At 36.7% G+C, this 14431-nt stretch overlaps 1 long non-coding RNA gene across 1 annotated transcript; it reads left to right on the top strand.

Annotated features, from left to right (window-relative positions):
- Positions 1-681: 681 nt before the first annotated feature.
- Positions 682-14215, top strand: LOC118766391. Its single transcript, XR_005002326.1, has 3 exons — positions 682-691; positions 866-869; positions 14043-14215. It is a non-coding gene; the product is annotated as an uncharacterized LOC118766391 (long non-coding RNA).
- Positions 14216-14431: the final 216 nt, after the last annotated feature.

Below are 14431 nucleotides of genomic sequence, written 5' to 3'. Positions count from 1 at the left end.
TCAAATGAAAGAATTGTAGATGAATGTGTTAATTAATTAAATTAATTTGTACCCATTAGATCTCTCTGTTTTCTTACTTGATAATAATTCTTGATATTTTAAGATATTTTATATAATATATTCATTGAAGAAATATCTCTTCAAAATATATCAAACCAGTGTATTTTGGATAAAAAAACATCCCTGTAAGAGGTTTAAATATCCTCATTGTGACTATATATATCACCAGAAAAGAAATGTTTTGTGAGAGAAAGAAACTTGTTGACTTATTCCTATTGAATCAAGAATGGAAAGGAAAAAAATGAAACGATGAGGGAGTGAGGTAGGATGAAGTACAGTTAATTGACTTTTTGCCAGGTTCAGAGCACTTCTTCCGTTGTATCTCTTACTCCAGCCGTAACAATCTACTTGCACACACACGTAGAAACAGATAGATAACAAGATAAACAAATAGATATTTATAGTGAACCAAGAAAATATATGGAAGTTTTAAGAAAAACTAGTTGACGTGGAAATTATGCGTGCTGGTTAGTAGTATCTTTTAGGTTTTCACATCGATGGCTCGTATCTCATCAAGCGTCCAATCAAATAGCACAAACGTTGGGTTGAGTACTGGCACCGGAAATACATTGTGGACCAGTGTTTTATCAAATGAAGAGAGTTCCGAGGTTCATATTTTCTCTATTCAGCTGTAATATTCTTTAGTGACACGCGTCTTGTTACAGTTGCCATCATAAGATATGTTTTCATTCACTCCCAATGTACCTGTAACATTCCTTGTCAGATACAAGGGGAAACAGTTAAGTTACTGATGGAGATATTATTAGTCTGTTTTAAAGTTTTCCCTCTTTTCACAACCATATAGCAACGTTTATCCTGACCAAACTCTAGCCCTATATCCTTTGAGAATGTTGTAACCAAGTCATGCCTCTGTTTTATCTCTTGCATATTCATTGCATATAGTTTCAAGTCATCCACAAAGAAACAAAGTGTTATTCTGGTATTTCAGTTTCCTTGTGAACCAGTGAGATATCCTTCAGACAAGGGGTTTACAAAAAGTATAAACAACATCATAGAGCTGTCCCACTGGAATATGCCTCTGCGATACTGTATTCTATCAGTGATAATACAATCACTCCTTGTATTTAATTTCAAGATGGTGGCCCACGATGAAGTCAGGTCAGCTATGGCTGTGACTTAGCTCACAGAAATTTTAGCAAGTCCAAGGACTTCTAGTATCTATAAGTGGGGGACAGAGTCAAAGGCTTTCTCGTAGTCCAGTCACATTGAATTGAGGTTACTCCTATGCTTTCGCACCTCTGACCTTACAGGTTTGTTTATTAAGGGTTAGTTGCTCGGCACCTCCCCAGACTCCCTTCTTCCCAGCTGCTTGTTTTGCTATGATGATGCTATTACCTTCACAATGGTCTTGGAGGGAGAGGTTTAAACATGTGGTATATATTTTATACGTTAAGTTCTGGCATGCAATTGCCATGTGGGTGGTTCTGCGTTTGGGGATCAGTTTTGCCCCTGTCAGGGCCAACCAATCTGGTATGCTACTATTCCCATTGAGAGCTTGCTAATACAGGTTGACGAGATATGGTCGGTAGAAGGTTAGCTTCTTGTATCAGTATCAAACAATCAAGTCTCTTCCAAGTAGTTTTTCATCTTGAAGATTCTGGATTACAGTCAGCAATTTGCAAGTGAGTGTTCTCCTTTGGCTATCTGAATGTATAGTGATCTACTTGTTTGCACACAATAAGCATCATCACATGGCTGATGGTCTTCTGTAAATCAGCTTTCTTTTTCTGTCTTCAGAACTCATGACGGTACTTTCTTCGTTGTTTCAGTTTTGTTCACTTTTTTCAGAACATTTATAAAGAGAAGGTCTTACAGCTGTTTCCGGGATATATAAAAGATCCTGGAAACAGCTGTAAGACCTTCTCTTTATAAATTATCTGAAATCTTTCACAGCCTTGGATTTTTATCTCATTCTGTTAACTTTTTCTACGTTGGACACCTCATTCACATAATCACCGAACCTGGAGCTTAACTGTAGTCTGTCCATAGCACTTACTCAGCATTACCTGACACCTAGATCCTAAGAACATTCAGAACCAGAGATAAGGAAACCATGATGGTCCTCTGGCGGACATTCGTCCTCAGCCACCTGGATTACTGCTCACAGCTATGGTCACCCACCAGTGTGAAATTAAAAGCGGACCTTGAAGCAATCCAGAGAAGATTCACAAAGAAGATCGTCTCTTTGCAACAGCTCAGCTGCTGGGAAAGGCTGAAACTGCTAAGACTCTACTCCCTGGAGAGAAGACGGGAGAGGTATGCAGTAATATATATCTGAAAGATCCTGGAAGGAATTGTGCCAAATTTTGGCATTGAAAGCTACACCAATGCCAGAACGGGACGACACTGCATAGTGCCAAAGATCCAAGCAACGCCATCACGCTACAGAACCAGTTACTGCAACAGCCTGGGTTTCAAGGGCCAACAGCTTTTTAATATCCCCCCAAAGAGTCTGAGGAACTTGCACAAAGTAGATGTAGGGGTTTTTAAATCAAAGCTGGACCTCTTCCTGTCGAGAGTCCCAGATTAACCTACTTCACGGCAAGAGGTACAAATGAAGGTAGCTATATCAAACTCCATTCTTCACCAAGTGCCACATATTAGAGGAGGCTCTCAGTAATAACAGTGTAGCAAAACGGCGGTGCATCAGCATGGCCGCAGCTCTGAGCTGAAACTAGAGAGAAAAAAAAAATATATATGGCCTATTTCTTTTTTATTAGAAGCCCTTTAAAATATATATTCGTCATTCTGTTTATTTTCTCCGCATGAAATCTCGTGAGAAAGATGGCTGCAGTCACTCTGTTGCAGTATTGAGTGAATTTCCTACCCTCGCCCTACGATCTAGTTATGGACAGAATAACTAACAAATTGTTTACATTTTTGTACCCGGACCTCTACTAAATATTTAGTATCATATTTGTATGTTTCGGATTTGTTTATTATTATCATATTTATATGCATCCGGATTTTTTAAATGCATTTCTTTATTTATATATTTATTTATTACCCTGGTTTTATATTTCTCAGTTGTAAACAATTCATACCAATGCTTATTAACGAGTCAAGCTCTATTAGTTATAAATGCTTGTAGGTAGGAGTGTATATGATTTTCGCTTTATTTGTATTTGTATATTTTCTATGTAATTTCATCGTTATTACTAGTCTTCTCAACGATATGAATATTGCTGCCTATAATTATATTCTGTTATATAATTTTACATATTTTCGACTTTCATTTACGTAGAAGCTTGTCACTTGTTCGTTTCTGCCGTGTTTACTTTAAATAATGTTTTTTTTCATCTTACACCGGTTTATAGCCTAAAATTAAGTTTAATTTATACCTTAAATATTTTTTCTTTCAAGTTTGTTCGACTTGGTCTCTAATATTTGAGTTAAATTACAGTCATTTTATCCTAAAGAAGCCTGGTGCATAGCATCGTGCTACATTTATATAGTGTATATCTTTAGAATACTCATTTTTGATGGCGATCATTTTATCGCAACATCAAATCAATATTTTTGACTGTAGGCGATTCAATTTCGTTGGAATTAATTTTTTTTTACTGTTTGTGGACATAACCTCTTTATTAATTGTGCAGTGTGCACAAGTGGATGAAAAAGTTTGGGAAACCATCAACTGCGATCACTGATACAAATCGCCAAGGAGTGACCGATTTGATTCGCATAGACAGACGAATCACGATCTGTGAGCAGGTGGCAGAATTGGAATGTGGTCATAATCCATCAGAAAAGATGGTAGAAGACTTTGAGCAGACAAAAGTGTGTGCAAAGCAAGTACCTCGAATTGGCACCCGATTCGAAGGAGAGAACGTGAGGAGTCTGCTGGAAACGTTTGAAGCCAATGAAGACAGGAGATAAAAACGCGAGCATAATTTTATGATCCGGAAACGAAAGTTCAATCCATGGAATAGCGTCACATGTATTCATCAAGGTCTGAAACAAGCCATTAGGAGGAAGAGACAGAAAAATAATTTGAAAACTATCTACATTTATCATAACTTTGCCTGACCGCACACGTCTTTGGCAACAGATCAGCCAATAGGTAATCTGGGCTGGTCAATATGGAATTTGCCCATCCACTGCATAGCCCAAATCTGGTACCCATCGACTTCTACATGTTCAGGGCAACAATTTTCGGGGACAACGATTTTATGACTTATTCAAAGTGTAAGTGGCTGTGAAGAAGAAATTATAGCAGCACATGCCTAAATATCTTTAAATAGGATTTGAGAGTTGAGTTCAATGAAGACACAAATGCCTAACTTCTGATAGAGTCAATGTTAAGTAGTTGTATCTAGATATAGAGGAAGAGCAACTCCAACTCTACCAATATATGCAACTCGAACAATCTGTATCAGTCAACTAAAAAGTTATGCCAACTTGTGCATTACTTTTGGTAACAACACATGCGTATGATCATGCGCGCGTGTGTAATCGATTACTTAGATATGTTTTGGCCATTATTGGTCCAGACTATGTCTGATTTAATAGCACTGCCTGTAACGATCATTATTTTAGGAAACCATAGCATATTCGAGTAGAAATTTGTATTTTGAAATATATCCAGGTTTCGGTTGTTTAGCGAAATTTATCCGGTGGTTTGTTTGATATTTCTTGGAGGAATTTGTCTAAAATAATGTTTGAATATTACTGGATTATTTCTTCTTTGATTTCTGACGGAATAATGTTGAATATGGCAGGCCCAGTTGAGGTAAAAACAAGTGACACAATATTGTTATGCATTGTAAGCTCGATATTTTGACACACATACATACATAAGCACTAGGTTTATGGGTTCATTATGCGGTCACCGAACATTATATTCCCAACAGATTCTTAAATTTATTGATGACATTAAAATAGAATTATAAAACTATCGATAAAAACATCAATAACAGTCTAACACTATAACATTGTGTTATTTTGTCTGTTGGTCACACAATAAACTATGTCGTCTGCTCAGTCTTTCTCTCTCTCTCTCTTATTCTTCTCTAGCTTTTCTTCATCTCTCTCTACCTGTCTTTCGGTTTCTCTTTTATAAGAGTATGATGACTTGTTAATGTCACATTTTATCTCTCCAAGTTCCGTTCATACTTTTCCATCCTCTTTCGCCGTACCCATCCTTTGTATTTTCGATTCTTGAAGCAACACACACAACATACACCAAACACACCCATACACACACACACTTACACACGCGCGCGCACACACACACACACATACACACACATAATCTATTTTGCAAAACATGCTCCATGCATATATTTATAGACTTGTGTGAAGGTATATATATATATATATATGTGCGTGTGTGTGTGTGTGTGTGTGTGTGTGTGTGTGTGTGTGTGTGTATATACATATACGTATACAGATATGCATATATATATATATATATATATATACATATAACATATAAGTATAAATATATGCATATATATATATACATATAGACACACATGTACACGCACACACACATATATAGCTATGTGTGTTAGTGCAAATGCATAAATTCATAAACACACAGGTGCATGCGCACAGAGATAAATATGTGTGCGTGTGTGTATGTGTGTGTATACATATATATATACACATGCATATATGACCCAGAGAGAGAGAGAGAGGGGGAGAGAGGGAGGAAGAGAAAGAGATAGAGATAGATAGACAGAGAGGGAGAGAGAGAGAGAGAGAGAGAGAGAGAGAGAGGGAGAGGGAGAGAGAGAGACGTCTGTTTATAACATTGAAGTAGCGTCTGACAAGAGTAAAAGCTGTTTACAGCGACATATCAAGCTGACAGATAGAATAACTTCGGATTAACGATCAAACTCAACTTTTCGTGTTAGAGATGTGGCGGATATAACGAGGACCGGAGCGTGTAGATGTGGTAGGATACGATCAACAACGAAAGTAGTACGAAGAAGAGGAGGAGGAGAAGAGGAGGTAAGAGAAAATTTGAAAAATATGAGGCAAAAGAAAATATAGTAATAAGAGGCGAGAGTGTAAGTAGTAGTAGTAGTAGTAGTAGTAGTAGTAGTAGTAGTAGTAGTAGTAACATCAAGACTTGCTTAGATTGAATGAAAGGTCTAAATTGAAGCGGTTTTTTCGTCATAGCTCCAAACATTTAACTTATAGTTATATCCCATCAATAACTGGCACATCCCAACAGGTATTTTGTTGTCAGGACCTGGTTTGAAGATTTGTTTTGATGTGCTGATCCAAAAAAATGAAATATTTTTTACGATCACATCCGTTTGGACTTTAAGCTGGTCGATTTTCTTCCGGGGCAACAAAATGATACACTAAATATCCATATATTTTATGTATGTGGGACATCAAAGCCAAGGACAAACATTGAGTGATCAAAGTTCTAGGTTCTTTCAATGTGGCTGAAAAGCTTTTAGTTTATCCGGGAAAATTCATCTTACCTCCATTCCATATCAAACTTGGCAATATGATGCAGTTTGTTGAAGCTCTGGATAAAAATGGACCATGATTACACTATATCTGCAACACATTTTCCAGTCTGAGCACTGAAAAGATAAAATCAGGAGTATTTGATGAGCCTCAAATCAGGAAATTGATGAAAGATGGAAACTTTGTAAATTCAGTGAACTGCATCGAACCAGCAACATTTGAAATAGCTGCAAATGGCTTTCAGAGCAACAAGAAAGCAGCCAACTATGACGAATTAGTTGACAACATGCTAGAGAACTTTCAAACGATGGGAGCAAATATGAATATAAAGCTGCACTATCTTCACAGTCACCTTGATAAATTCCCTGAAAATTTTGGTGGGACAAGTGACGAGAAGGGAGAATGTTTCGATCAGGAAATAAAATCAATGGAACAAAGGTATCAATGCAGATGGGACTTGCATATGATGGCGGACTATTACTGGAGCTTGGCTTGTGATCTTCCTGAGGTTCAGCACTCAAGAAAATCATCCAAACGCAAATTTCCTATTGCATGGGAAATTAGGCATAAACAATGATGTAATTTTCCTGCAGATATTTTTAGATTTTTCTTAGTTTTTTTAAATTTAAATTAAAATTTTTTTTAGTAGGATTTCAAGAAAACACTCTGGTTTTGAAGAAATACCAATTTCTATGTTTATTTATATGTTATGCCTTGTTCCTCAAGTTTTATTGAAAAAAAAAACCCCAACAAAATACAGAACAAAACAAAACAAAAATAAAAATAATGAAATTCTATGGATCCAGAATCTTAAAATCTTGACGTGTTGGTACTAAATGAATGTCATTTTCGGATTCTGTGTGTCAACAAACAACTAGTCCGGATCTAAATTTTTTGACAACAGAGAAAAAAACGACCTGTGTAAATCTGTAAATTTGAGAACACTTGGTTCTTTCGCTGCTACTTTTTCATTGCATTCTTGCCTTCTTTTAAAGAGTTTTCATTTTAAAACGGTCGATTTATTTGCCTTTCCCATCATAATTCTTTATATATGATTATTAACAATATCTTTTACTTTTTCTTGTACATAATTTCTTTTCTATTCTTCTCTAACTGGCAAATCTCCCGCTATCTCATTTATTGTTCATATATCGGTTGTCAGGCCATAAAATACATTTGTTTTAACTTTATCCAATCAAAGCTTGTTTGGATATTAAAATCTCTTTATATCTTTATTAATAGCCTCGTTACGATCCCACCTTTTATGCTTTCATAATCGTTCGAAGATCGGAAACGGAGATCTTGGACAAACGGTTTGTGAAGTTTTAGCTTCCAATAAAATACGTTATCTAACTCTACATTGGATATTTTATGTAGAGTTATACTATTGGATTCTGTATTGAATATACTCTATATATTTGCGTTTTATATTGTATACTATCTCTTCTCCCTCTATCTATAGTTCACCCTTAGATGTCTGCATGCCCACACGCATATATTTGTGTGTCTGCGCGTGTGTACATGTATGTGTATATACATTATCTATCTGTCTGTCAGTCAGACAGACTAGCTTCTTGTGTGTGTTTATATGCATGTGTATGTGTATGGATGTGCGTGAGTGTCTGTGCTAGTAATTGTGCTTCTATCTGTCTATCTGCCTGCCTCCCTGTCTGTTTGTCTGTCTGTGTGTCTGTCGTCTCTCTCTCTCTATTTATATATATGTGTGTGTGTGTGTGTGTGTGTGTGTGTGTGTGCGTGTGTGTGTGTGTGCGTGTATGTACATATGCATGTATAGGCGCAAGCATAGCAGTACGGTTGCGAAATTCGCTGCGCAACTATGTGATTTCGACATCTTGTGCAAGTATCTTCTACCATAGCCCCGGGCCGACCTATACCTTGCGAGTAATTCGATTGACGAAAAGTGTAGAAAACTCGCTGGTGTGTGTGTATTTTGTGTATGTGTAGTCATATATGTATATGCATTTTTGCGTAATGAGATAAAAAAACCAAGGCTGTATAAATATTAGAGCATTTATAGATAGAAGGTCTTACATTTGTTTCTAGGATATTAATTAATAATATCCCTTGATCGGAGACGGTGTGAGAGGAAAAATTAAGTCATAGTTAGTTTCGACGTGATACAAATAGAGAGTGAAGTGGAGGAAAGAAAATAGATGTAAGATATGTATGTATGTATTTATATACGTATGTTTGTGTGTAGGGCGGTGCATACGAATATGCTCATGTTCCATTTATCACCGTTTGAGTGAGACAGCAGTGATGGTTACATTTCTTGTTAACATTGCAACCAGTCACTCTGTGCTTTCGAAGACCTGTGGAATATATAAATCCTTCACTTGAAAAACATAACAAGTGATGGTTGTCGACAGGTAGAGAATCTGCTCGTAAAATCCAGCTTCAAAGTCACTCCGCATCCAGCTTCGAAAAACAGGCGTTAAGCGAACGAATGATAAATAATATAGTGTTGACTGCTATAAATGTACGATTATTCAGCTCTTACGAACTCTTCAAGGTAACAATAATTGGAATCAGAATGATTTACTTATACAAGACCGGACAAAATCATCTGCCAAACTTGGGACCGGGTATCTCAGATTTTTGGATTTTCTGCTTCTTGTGGACACAGTCTAAATGTATACTTAAAGTATAAAATAAGCTATGAACAGTAAAGAGTGAAATCGTATTTAACGGATTGGAATTAATACACTTTTAAAGCTTGGGTTGTTTGATATTTATTAATCCAGTTAGCATTCTTAAAATATATCATAATGTACCATGTGTTCAGTATAATACTTATAAACTGAAAATTAAATGAGGAAAGGTAAAGATCATGGTTTATTTGACAGAAGCAGGTACAAATTAATACAATTCCAAAGCAGAGTATATCTAATCTTTATTAATCCACTTAAAAAGAAAAGACCAAAACTGCTTTTAACACACCGTGAACTAATTTCCAAATCAGAGTCTGTTGACTCAATATAGGGTGCAATATATTGCATGGTAACGATACTGTATAGCTCGACAGTAATCACTCGCCATATCGCGGTTCACCTATCGCGGTTTATTATTTAAACTTACGTCGATTCCTCTCTGGTGTTGTTTTGCATTTATAATAAAATAATTCTTTACTCTTTTACTTGTTTCAGTCATTTGACTGCGGCCATGCTGGAACAGCGCCTTTAGTCGAGCAAATCGACCCCAGGACTTATTCTTTGTAAGCCTAGTGCTTATTCTATCGTTCTCTTTTGCCGAACCGCTAAGTTACGGGGACGTAAATACACCAGCATCGGTTGTCAAGCGACGTTGGGGGAACAAACACAGACACACAAACATATACACACACATACATACATACATACATGCATACATACATACATACATACATACATACATACATACATACATACATACATACAACGGGCTTCTTTCAGTTTCCGTCTACCAAATCCACTCACAAGGCTTTGGTTGGCCCGAGGCTATAATAGAAGACACTTGCCCAAGGTACCACGCAGTGGGACTGAACCTGGAACTATGTGGTTGGTAAACAAGCTAATTGTTTCTACTTCACGGATTTTCACCCATCACGGTGTGTTTTGGAACGTCACACCCGCGATAGTCGAGGGATTACTGTATTTCGAAAGAGTAAAAGATGTGGGTGTAGTTTAATAATCATTTGAACGAACGAAAGTTTCGATTGATTGTTTAGGAATGGACTGGAATGTTATAACAACTCATCGAATTCGCTTGGTAATATTAGGGTAATTGTGTTTGCAGTGAAGAATTTTAAGAATGTATAACGTAAGTGTTTTTTGAAAGAGATCAAATATTTTATTAAATTTTAAAATAGTTACAGTTTATAAGCATTTGAACTCTGGTCCACCTAAGAAATAACACAGTAGGAGCGTTGGAATTTATAAAATTTATAAAATTAGTCTATTTATTTTAATTATTTTTCATTGTTAGTTGTTGATTCTATTTTGGGTTGTTGTATTGTACAGATAGTTAAGTACGTTATGAGAGAAAAGCACGCTCTCTCTCTCTCTCTCACGCACACACACACACACACACACACACACACACCTATCTTATTTGATCCTGGGGTTTGCTTAATTTTAATGACAACCCTATGTAATATTTCGTTCTATAATTACAATTGAGGGTAATTCTATATCTAACCATTTTATGATATCAATCAAGTAAATGAAAAAAGAACGTTATTTTAAGCGAGCACTGGTGGTTAATGCGTTGTGTTTAGTACGATAAAGTTCTTTTATGTGATCGAATGCCATAAGGACTTACTTTTCCGTGTTTATTACTAGTAATAATTTTATCGACGTACTTAATTTTCTATTTTACGATCATGTCAAGTTTATATATTCCATAGGTAATTTAAGTGAACGTTATTCTGTTGGTTCAGTCTTTATGTCGGTTCAGTCTTTATACCGTTCTAACGTTAAGGCGAGGATGAGATAAATATTTAAATATATTATTGTATTTTGTTTCTTTCGTGGATATTGTTAGACTTAACTCTTTGACCATTTGGAACGTAAAAAAAATACAGAGGTGAGATAATTAATACGCATTATTTATGGGATTGATAGAGTATTATTAACGCATTCTTGTTACTCTAGTGAAGGTGCTGGTCTAAGAATGTTGTATTCAGGACAGTGGTTTCGATTACCTCACCGGGTGGTGATCTCAGTTACTTATATTCTTTGGGAGCGGGTTCTATACGTTTTAGAACTCGAGACAGCAATATCCGGAATTTGCCTTTACCTTCTTGTTGTTCACCATTCTAGTCACATATAAGCATATATCCTAACGTGTACTTACTCTTTCACTCTTTACTCTTTTACTCTTTTACTTGTTTCAGTCATTTGACTGTGGCCCTTCTGGAGCACCACCTTTAGTCGAGCAAATCGACCACAGGACTTATTCTTTGTAAGCTTAGTACTTATTCTATCGGTCTTCTTGTGCTGAAACGCTAAGTTACGGGAACGTAAACACATCAGCATCGGTTGTCAAGCGATGTTGGGGGAACAAACATAGACACACAAACATACACACACACAGACATATATATATATATATAACGGGAAGCTTTATGAAAATAGACAAAAGACGAAGGGAGGTTTACGGAAATAAACAAAAGACGAAGGCAGGTGGAATACAAATAAACAATTGTATTAGTATGGCGCTCAGGAAATATAAATAAAACAAGTCTTTAACGTTTCGAGCCTACGCTCTTCAACAGAAAGATACACAGAGAAAAAACACAGAAAGAAGGAGAGAAAAAAAATATGCGTGCAGAGGCTAGCGAATCAACATGGCGATATATACATATATACGACGGGCTTCTTTCAGTTTCCGTCTACCAAATCCATTCACAAGGCTTTGGTTGGCCTGAGGCTATAGTAGAAAACACTTGCCCAAGGTGCCACGCAGTGGGACTGAACCCGAAATCATGTGGTTGGTAATCAAGCTACTTATCACACAGCCACTCCTACGTCTATGATTTCTTGTTTAAACCACAAAACGAATTGTTCCTGCGAATTCGCATAGACATGCACTCATCCGCACATAACCATAATGCAATTACACCCAGTAATATACGTACATATAGGCGCATGGCTTAGTGATTAGTGTGTTGGACTCGTGATCGTAAGATTGTGATTTCAGTTCCTGGACCGGGCAATGCGTTGTGTTTTTGAACAAAACACTTCATTTCACGTTGCTCTAATCCACTCAGTCAGTAAAAATGAGTAATCCTGCGACGTCCGGTCCAGGGAAGAGTTTATGTAGGCCAGGGAAACCCGGAAACCGGCCCTATGCTTCTTACCGAGTAATATGGACTAACCATAACTGCAATATACATCATGGTGCAGGAGCGGTTGTGTAGTAAGTAGCTTGCTTACCAACCACGTGGTTTCGGGTTCAGTCCCACTGTGCGGCACCTTGGGCAAGTGTCTTCTACTATAGCCTCGAGCCGATCAAAGTCTTGTGAGGAGATTTGGTGGGCGGAAACTTAAAGAAGCACGTCGTATAATATATATATATATATTCGAAAAGATTTGTAGACGGGGAGCAACTTTACCATGGCGACTATTATTATTAATGCTGCTAGTTATTCGTCGGCTACAGCCACTGCTAAGAAAACAAGTCTTGACCGCACTATTCAATTTACAAAAACAGATAGCAGTAATCTTGCGGTCACAGTCAGTTGAACCTGTCATGCTACGAGAATCAAAGGATATTATCACGTTTTCTTGCAGGAAAAAAGAAAATAAACTATGAATGTTCTTCCAAATCTTTCATTGCCAACTTGCGATAAATCGCCAAGTACACCTAACACAAGTTCACTCTAGCTGGTGGAAATCAATCATTATTTGATGAGGAGTATTGTGAAAGTTAAAGGCAGCCATTCACACTACTTTAGGTTTGAATATGTTGCGTTCTGTCTTAAAAGTTCAGTTTCTTTGAGGACAGAACTTTTATTCCTTGCACGTTGAATGATTAGGTCAATACTGTATCGAGAGTTGTCTGGACATAATCGGTAGCACTATTCAATAGTGTACCAATTTAAAAGGACTCCATTTTTTAATCACTAGGTTTGAATGTTCTGAATATCCAGGAGTATGTATGTTACAATGGATGATAGCTTAATCTGCCAGTAATGTTATTATGAGTTATATCTAATACAATCCCTTTATCGTAGTATATTTTTGAAATCCGTTTAGTACATATTTTATTCTATCTAGCGGCAAGATCTAGCGCAAACGTACTCTTTATGTCACAGAGTCTCAACTGACAATTTGCTATATTAATAACTTGACATAATTTGTGACTAGTCGACGATAGAAAAGTTAAGACCAGATGACAACTGAGCTACGACTAAGTTGACCTTGATCAAAGACATTCCAGTAGTGAACTTCCTTCGTGTCTTTTTGTATGTACACTACAAAGTCCTATGTGTTCTTAAAGACCATAGTATGTGACTTGAGGGAGACTTGTAAACCATGTTCAGCAAAACAAACCAGGCGCGTAAAGGTTCAATTGATCTCTGAAGCATAATACAATAAAGTATTCCTTTAATGATCCGTTGCGGTTGAGCATTCAATCGCACTTAGAGCATCCAATGCAAAGGTTACAAATAGCCACAATGGAGGAAGATATGCAAGGAACAAATTATATAAATTTGTGTTAAGCATAATTTCTCTTACATTTGCCCTGTGTATTATAACTGCTACTAAGTACAGTTGTAACCACACCATTATACTGTAGCAGAGTGGGTGATAATATGATGATAATCTACATCAACTCTAAATTCATGAGAAAGGTACACACAATATCTATTATATATATATCTTTTATTGAGCCGGTTTCCATGGCGTATACCGTAAATCTTCGAGTATAGTCCGCCCTTGAGTTTAATACGCAATTGATTTTTAGGGGGCTGCACCTCTGAAAAACCTAAACCTTGTGTATAATACGCACTTTTCTAACTTGAGTCGGGCGTAATTAAGCCAGCGGCACCTAGTCGAACAAACACTTCCGCGCATGCGTAATACAATAATGGTGATGTTCTTAACTGTTATATTGGAATGTAAATATGTTTGCAAATTGTTTTTGTTACATGTTATTCTGTGTTCTGAATACTTTTATTTTAATAAATGTTGCTTACTGCAAGTTATGGACGATTCTTTTATGACTTCATTGCTTTCAGGCTTAGCTTAAGGTATTTTCGCACCCGACATCACAAAATGCGCCTGAATAAACATTGCCGGACAGCAAATAGAGACTCAGACATTGCTTAGAAAATATTTTTCATTTTTAATCTCGTATATAGTTCGCACTAGAGATTTTGACCTTTAAATTTTGCGAAAAAATGCGGATTATA

This window comes from Octopus sinensis, linkage group LG1 (assembly GCF_006345805.1).
Source record: "Octopus sinensis linkage group LG1, ASM634580v1, whole genome shotgun sequence".
Taxonomy (NCBI): domain Eukaryota; kingdom Metazoa; phylum Mollusca; class Cephalopoda; order Octopoda; family Octopodidae; genus Octopus; species Octopus sinensis.
This window is presented reverse-complemented; position numbering and strand designations above follow the sequence as displayed.